Here is an 8,137-nt window from a genome sequence, read left to right on the forward strand (position 1 = left end):
CTTTAATAACAACATTTTGCAAAATGTTTCTTGTCATCTAACTTTATCTGAATAAACTTTGACCTTATTTTTTCAAAATTCTGTGAAATAGCAATATTTTTTTTAGTTAAGTCTTATCAGATTATTGACATAAATCCAGGGGCGACAACCACTATGAAAATAGAAATAAGGGGAGGGAGAATAAAGAAAGAGTATCAAAAGAAAAGACTGCATGATGCGACTCCATAGTATACAGAGCCTTTAAAGTGCCGTCAACAATGACGATTTGGCAAGATACTTTATCTTGCCAAATTATTTTATGTCGAAATGACGAGATATTTTATATTGCCTTTTCGAATTAACAACCTAATTATGTCGACATGGCGAGATACGTTATCTTGCCAAGTCAACTAATAAAAAAATTAATGTCAACATGACGAGACACATTTACTTTGCGAAGTCGACTTATAAAAAGTTATGTCCGCATAGCGAAATAAGTCGACTTGGCAAGATAGAATATCTCACCATGTTGACATACATATTTCAACATGGCATATCGCCATGTTGAATAACTTTTTACAAAGTTGACTTGGCAAGATAACGTATCTCACCATATCGACTCGGCAAGATGATGTATCTCACCATGTCACATGGTTAGATCAAGTATAGTCAAGTCGACGGCACAATAAAGACTCCGTAATAGTTCCCATGATATTCAATTGAGAAAAAAATAGCTTCACATTTAAATCGTCTTGCTCCCGCCCCTTTTCAAAACACCCTAGCAGCCCTTGCATAGAATATTCCGTGATTTTAACTTCTTGATCTGGAAGAGAAGGAACGTGCATATATTGGATGCGCCTCTTTATGAACAACTTTTATCAAACTTTTAAAATCATGGTGTAATATTATTTTTTTCCTTGAAAATTCGAATGTTGACTTTGGTTGACTCAGACCCGCGATCGTTTTTGTTTGGAATTTTGGATATGCACGTTTTATGCAACTCCTGCTAAGCCAAGCCATGCAACGAAATCGAACTCCTTGTGAACATTTTCTTTAATGATTTACTTGACCCCGAAACCCCGAATTTAAAGGACAAGTCCACCTCAACAAAATGTTGATATGAATAAATGGAGAAAAATCCAACGAGCAAAACACTGACAATTTCATCAAAATCGGTGTAAAATAAGAAATGTATGACATTTTGAAGTTTCGCTTAATTTCACAGAACAGTTATTTGCACATGCTGGTCGGTATGCAAATGAGCATACTGATGACATCACCCACTCACTATTTTTTTGTATTTTATTATCTGAAATATGAAAAATGTTATTCCTCCCAGATTAGTTAAGTTGGTCCTTTTTGTCAAATCTGTAAAAATTGAAATATTGTATAGTTCAAAAAATTAACAAAAGAAATAGTGAGTGACATCATCGACTCTCTCATTTGCATACCACTGAGTTTAAGATGTCATAACTCTCTTATTTTACATCCGATTTTGATGAAATTTTCAGCGTTATGCTTGTTTGGTTTTTCTCTATCAATTCAAATCAACAATTTTCTGGGGTAGACTTGACTTTTAAGGATAACGCAACATGATATACGGCGTTGTGTTTACACCAAGTATTAATGTCCAAAATAAATCTCGCCTTTCGAATAGTATTTGAGAATATCTTAACTAACAATCTACTCCCAGATAACCATTATAACTGATTTAATGTTAACCGATTTACTTTATATTTGTTTAAATTGAGCATAATAATTTGGAACTCCTCACTTGGCTTGACCGTCCAGACAAACATTTTCTGAACATTGACATGGAAGAGACAAATAAAGGCTAACATGAACTGTGAATATGAATTATGAATACCGGTACGTCAATTGCTTCACGAAGTTATCATTTACTCTTTGAGTTTCAAAGTAAAAGAGGATTCGAAAAAAATGAGACAAAAAGCGATGAAAGGGTCAACATAAATGTTATGTCTGTAAATGGCTCAATGCCTGTGAAAATTCAAAGCGCAAACAAAGATTGGAGGGGTATGGCCTTCTGCAAACTTGGGTATTTACATACATACTGATCTGAATTGATAAAATATGAGCTTATTTATCTTGCACGAATGCACTTCAAAGGCAAAAAAAAACTTGAATAGCGAAATATCAAGCCCTGGGAGTGTTTTAAAGAGTGTTATTAATACATGTACGTGGTTGAGAATTAAAGTACGATTTTTTTTGCTTCCAAAATCACTGTGATACTCCTCTTTGACTAAAACCTTTATTCCATATTCCCGACACAAGAAGCAACATTGGATCGAGAAGATTTGTTAAAAATGTACAGGGAAAGGTTAAATTCATTGCCACTTTTTTTTTTACAATATTCATAACATGTACATAGCTTGCTAATGAAGATGCTTCCTTATTTCCCTTTTTTCTAATTCATCAGTCATCGGTACATATTACTTATATTCATGATTGCACAAAAATATTTGAAGGATAAAAATAATTAAAACCCAAGAATAGATACACAGATTGATCAAATTAAGAAATTATGAGGTATCAGCTTGTATCCAGCTGAAAACCCGGAGTACAACTTTTAAGCAAGCTGAGAGCTTTTTATAAAAAGGTTTCAATGTTTGTGTTGTGCGATGTTTGCTTCATGCAAATTCGCTCTTCTTCCGATTGTGAATAAGAATGTTGGACTGGTTGGTTCTAATTTACACTTGGTATTTTGCAAAGAGAAATCACGTGGTGGCAACTGGTTAAGGCCATAGAAATAGAAATAAATTAAATCTGATCAGGAGAAAAAACTATATTTTTGGTTTGGCTTTGTAGCAGAAGCTAGACATAACGTTGTCGTTTTTCCGACGGCGTGCGGCGGCATTAGCGTCGTTAACACACACAAAGATAACTTGTCTGTATAAGATTCCAATTCATGAAACATGGACATATTGGTAATCAAGACTCACTGATAATATTTGGCATGAGTTTCAGGTCACAAATATTAAGGTCAAAGGTTATTTCAGGTCGATGAAATTTGACTATGGTATGGTCTCTTCATCACCCGATAGAAGAAATTTATATTTCATGTAACTTAAACACGATTATCAAGCATCAAGAATAATTATGTATCCGATCGAATTTAATAAAAAAAATGTATGCGAGGCTTAAAGCACATAAAGCAGAAGTCACATGAAAAATAAGGTTTCAAAGTTAAGGTCAAAGAAATACAAGTTTTATAAGGCCTAATAATACAAAGTGAAAATTGCAACTTAATCAAAAGCCATGTGAAACCTGCATATATAGGCTAAAATATGTTCTATATTCGTATCTAAATTTACCCATTTATTGCTTTACAAGCGACTGAAATGCAAATCTCAGTATTTCTTAATGTTAATATGAGAAAATTTTCAGGGCTGCATGGGGTTATTTCGCCCATTTTTTTTTTATCAAACGTTGAAAAGCACATCATTATTTCTAAAAAGAAATCTCTGGAATAAACTTTGGGCTCAAAGTTTGACCAACATCTCCATGAAAAGGGGGCCTGGTCCATGATACTTACTTGCGTCTGTATCAAGGTCTGGTTGAGCCTGTGCGAATTCGTCTACTGCTAGTGGCGCCTTTCCTTTTACTGCGGCTCCACCACCTGCACTTGCTCCGGCACCTGCAGAAATAGGAGTAAGCAATTAGTAAAACTTAAAGCTTGAAGGGGAAATCCCTTATGGGCAATTCCATAGGTTGGTGGACATGAGCTCAATGTGTCTTTGTACATATAGCCCATCTGAACCGTAACATGAGTAACCACTTTATCTGCACCCCTAGTAAAAACCATGTGTTCTTTATTTTTTTAATTATATACAAATTTGTCTCCCTAATATACTTCTTTGAAATGGATATAATCAACTTTTATAAAAGCCTTGCATGAGGACACTTTTCACTTATGTCCACTTTTCATTTTATGCATGTCCAAATCATGTAACATGAGTAACCGACACATTTCAAAGATTTGCAGGAGCATAATGAAATTTCCCAAGTTTTGTTTTTATACAAAGGATAGTCAGACTGCGTACTATGTTGTGATAAAGAGATGTTTAGTTCCTATCAATAATAATGGAGTTACAGCTCCAAGTATGAGTCAAGGTGTCTCCAAATGTAACGTGAGTAACCGTGGAATAGCCCTTATTCATATCCCTCTCTTTCTGAAGTTATGAACATAATTTACAAGAAAGCTAATTTTGACCTGTATATTGTGACAGAGACGCTGAGAAATAGCTTTATCATCACCACCACCATCATTATCATCACCATCATCATCATCATCACCACCATCATTATCAACATCATCATCATCAATCATCATCACCATCATTACATTATTCTTAATAAAAAGTTTTTATTAAAAATAATTAAAAACATCACTAATCTATCGACTAACCATTATCATTACTAAGCTTATTTTATACATCGTTATTATTTCATGTTTTTATATTATCGTAATTATCATTCACTGTTCGGGTAGATAGCACATATGAAGGTAGGACAATGAAGGGGGGCAATAGTCCGAACCGTTCAGTTACATAAATAATAAATTGTTTTTACAAGGGAGGCTTGCCAGGTTATGAGGTTTTACTTGAATACGAATTTGAAGATCTTAACCCCTTTTTAGCTTTCCATTGGTCCTTGAAGCGCTTAGAAAAGCGAAGTTACCACAACAGAGAATATTAATTTTCATATTCAATCGCGCAGCTTTGATAACCAACTTATTTGCATTCTAAGTGAAAATTCCGTGAACAAATCTTTAGATAGTAAAACTGTGAATCACGTATTACAAATATACCACTAATCATAATCCAATAAACAAAATTACATTGTCTAAACCCATCAAACATCAAATTGATAATTAAATTTGTTTATCTATCAGAAAAGGACCAAAATTTCCAATTCCAATAAGCCAATATTTGTTCATCGGCAGCATAACGTTACAAACAAACGTTACAAACAATATTTGACATTGTTCCTCGCTATTGTTCATTACATCAATACAAATATGTTTAAAACAAAGAACAGTCAAATAACAAAAATTGTCAAAACGTCACGTGTGGTGATGATAACACTAATATTTGTCAAGTAAATTCAATCATATTAAAGAGCCCGGAACAGAGCTATTTACCAAGATTTTGAAAGACCGCCTACAGTCCTTGAACATACAATACATTGATTTGCTAAACTCTTCCATTATGAGTCACTAAATTTGATAAATAGATAGATCTTCCTCATTCTAGTGTCCGTCAATCCATAATCCATATATATACATATTTACACACACACACACACACATACACACACACACACCCACATATATGTAGTTTTAGTTGTAGTACAAAGACATTTTGCATGGAAAATTAATAACGCATGGCTTATTAATTATGTTTGTAATGTTGACATTGTCTACAACATTTCATCTAGGATTTTAATAGCTCCATGGTTCAACCACATAACGCTTCATACACATCACACCCTCGCGCACACTATTGCACCTTCTTTAATTAAGCCTATTTATAGAAGAAAAATAATGATGTGGCGGATATTCCCGGGATAATCCCAAACTACAGAAACGATATTTTTCCAGATATATAGGCTAATGTTAAACTGCAACCAACACGTAAAGCGATACACAATTAGTACAACCGAATACAAAAACAAAGTGTCTTGCCTCTCGACAATGAAACTCTTTCATGAGAATGTACTGCTCAAAAGCACACTCGCTCCCTGAATTGGGACTTAAACCCCCTAAAATACAAAATGGCAGGTGGAGAAGTATCGGTCATGTCATGGACGAATGTAAAATAAAAACGAACCATGTCAAGAGTAGTCGTATCTGTCCACTTGACTGTCGTTGGGCATGGGTTGATAGATTACGCATGTTCATTACTTCCAACATTTTGGAATTTTCATGTGACCAACATTTCAGCCGATCCACTAACTTCTTATATATGACATTTACAAATGCTTTGGAACACTCCTACATTGAACAAGGAATACAACAGACGATAGCCGCCTCTTTGTAAGGAGGGGATGAAAAAATAAAGGTAAATAAAGATAAAGTTATGTGTATAGATACGCACCATCTTCCTCCCATAAATCGGGAAGCCAACTCAAGAGTTGACCCATTTTTATCTTCAACTTAACATTCCAAGCGTGAGTTCAAATATTAGCAAAAATCACTTCCCATCTTAATTATCGATGACATGAGATAACACAGGTTTCATTAACTGCTGCATTGCAGGCGTACAACTATAAAAGAGCAACGTGCACAAAGTAGCTGCAACTATATAGTCTGCTAGTACTTAACGAAATGCTTTACCAAACTAAAGCAACAGGCTATAAACACAAGAATGAAGAATTATACCAACGTATGCCTGTATAGGTTACTTTGGTACTCCAATATCTTTGTCAACGAGAGCTGGGCTAACCCTTGGAAGCAAACTTCATTTATTCAACCATAAATCTCACGATTTGATGAAAGTCTGCCTATATTTGGGCTCGATATTTACCAAGACACTTACAGTGTTTTCATACGGTACTTGCTGAACGTAGAATACAAGAACACCAGCCAATCAACTCGGAATCAATAATCTTTGACATTTAAAAATGGGACAGGAATGTAAAGTACACTCTGAAATAGTCGTAATGTTTGGGAAAGTTGGCTTTCGTAAAATGACAGCTGATTAGTTAAGAGATAAGAGGACTGTCAATACTCATTGGGAGAAAAGAATTGCTGGATTATAATTATTATTTCTATGACTACACGAGAGTTCAAAAAGTCATCGCTATGAATGGAGTTGAATTAACAGCGCTCAGCTCAGGGACAGCATCACTTAATTAGGTACCACGATCCGTAAAGAAAAGAGGAACGCCATTTTCTAGTATAAAGTGCATTGACCTGCTTAGATAAGAGATGAGACATGTACTACATCACTGAAAAATGTACTTAACATCTTTTGCCAAATTTAAGTTTTTGAAACGAAAAATCTGTTATGATTATTTCAAAATTTTCCCCTCTTTTGGGCTGTGTTCATTTTTTCAGCTCGATAAGCTGACCCCATCTCTAAGCGTCCTCCACGTAGCATCTGTTCTGCTAATAATGAGTAAATGAACACAAAGCGTCCTGTTACGACTAAACCTCCGTGGCCCAACTCAACACTGCGAATCTGTTTATTGTATTCCAACTTCCAAGCTTTGCATATATCGAACCCCAAAAGAGGCCTTAAATCTCGGTAAGCGTATTGCTTTGTCAATTCAAGACCACTGTGCTTTGTTCCCTGGGCTCAGCTCCCCGTCGAATTATTCCAAGACCAGGCTACAGTAGACAAGGGAAAGTACTACAAGAGCTCATACCAAGCAATCAGAGATACATTTCACAAACTACAATGGACCTATTATAGGTCCATGGTATTACTACGCATCTGTCAAAATTTCATATTTAAGAATGATAACAAACTTGCCTGTTTCAATACTCCAAATTCGATAAATCCTTTATCTCCTCTATTTTTGTAAATGCCATTAAATCCAAAGACAATCGTTCGGATGATTATTTAAATATCAGAGAATGCAAGAAAGAATATTCCAGACGATGAGAGCTACGTCTCAGTGATGGAGTTGATGGTATCATCCAGGTTATGAATTCACGTTTTGTGATAGAGTGACGCGAGAAACGGGATGTTTATGGTGGTAGCACACTGGAACACCCCTCTCCACACGCTCTTAAAGATCCACGCCCGAACCCTGTGGTACTCATGGGCGTTTTCACGCAACGGCCAACTCACATCGAATGAGCAGACCTGCACAGTGCGCTCCTACAATAAAGAACCATTCTCTGTTCTTTGTGGCTACTGCGCATAATAATAATGGACCGTCAAGCACTAAAAGATACTAAATTGAGTTGAACTTATTCAAGTGTGGAAGGTGCATATTGTCAACCCCCCCCCCCCTTCTCTCTCGCCTTTTTACAACACAAATAAGAATGCTTTGCATTCCAGGGTTTTGTGGCTTAGAAAAAGGGCTCCAGATTATCTCCGCATTTTATTCTTTCTTTCGGGTGTTTTTAGCACTTTTCACGACACAGTGCGCTCTCATTCTAACCAGAAGTTGTTTATTCACGATTCAT

At 35.6% G+C, this 8,137-nt stretch overlaps 1 protein-coding gene across 1 annotated transcript in view; it reads right to left on the reverse strand.

Moving 5' to 3' along the window:
- Positions 1–7,879, reverse strand: part of LOC129265334 (neuroblast differentiation-associated protein AHNAK-like) — a 33,467-nt gene extending 25,588 nt beyond the window's left edge. The window contains exons 1-2 of the mRNA XM_064102363.1: positions 7,476–7,879; positions 3,533–3,634 (exon numbers count right to left, since the gene is read on the reverse strand). The gene's annotated coding sequence lies outside the window, so the exon portion shown is untranslated. The remainder of the gene's footprint in view (positions 1–3,532; positions 3,635–7,475) is intronic.
- Between the last annotated feature and the right edge of the window lie 258 nt (positions 7,880–8,137).

This window comes from Lytechinus pictus, chromosome 7, assembly GCF_037042905.1.
Source record: "Lytechinus pictus isolate F3 Inbred chromosome 7, Lp3.0, whole genome shotgun sequence".
Lineage (NCBI taxonomy): Eukaryota > Metazoa > Echinodermata > Echinoidea > Temnopleuroida > Toxopneustidae > Lytechinus > Lytechinus pictus.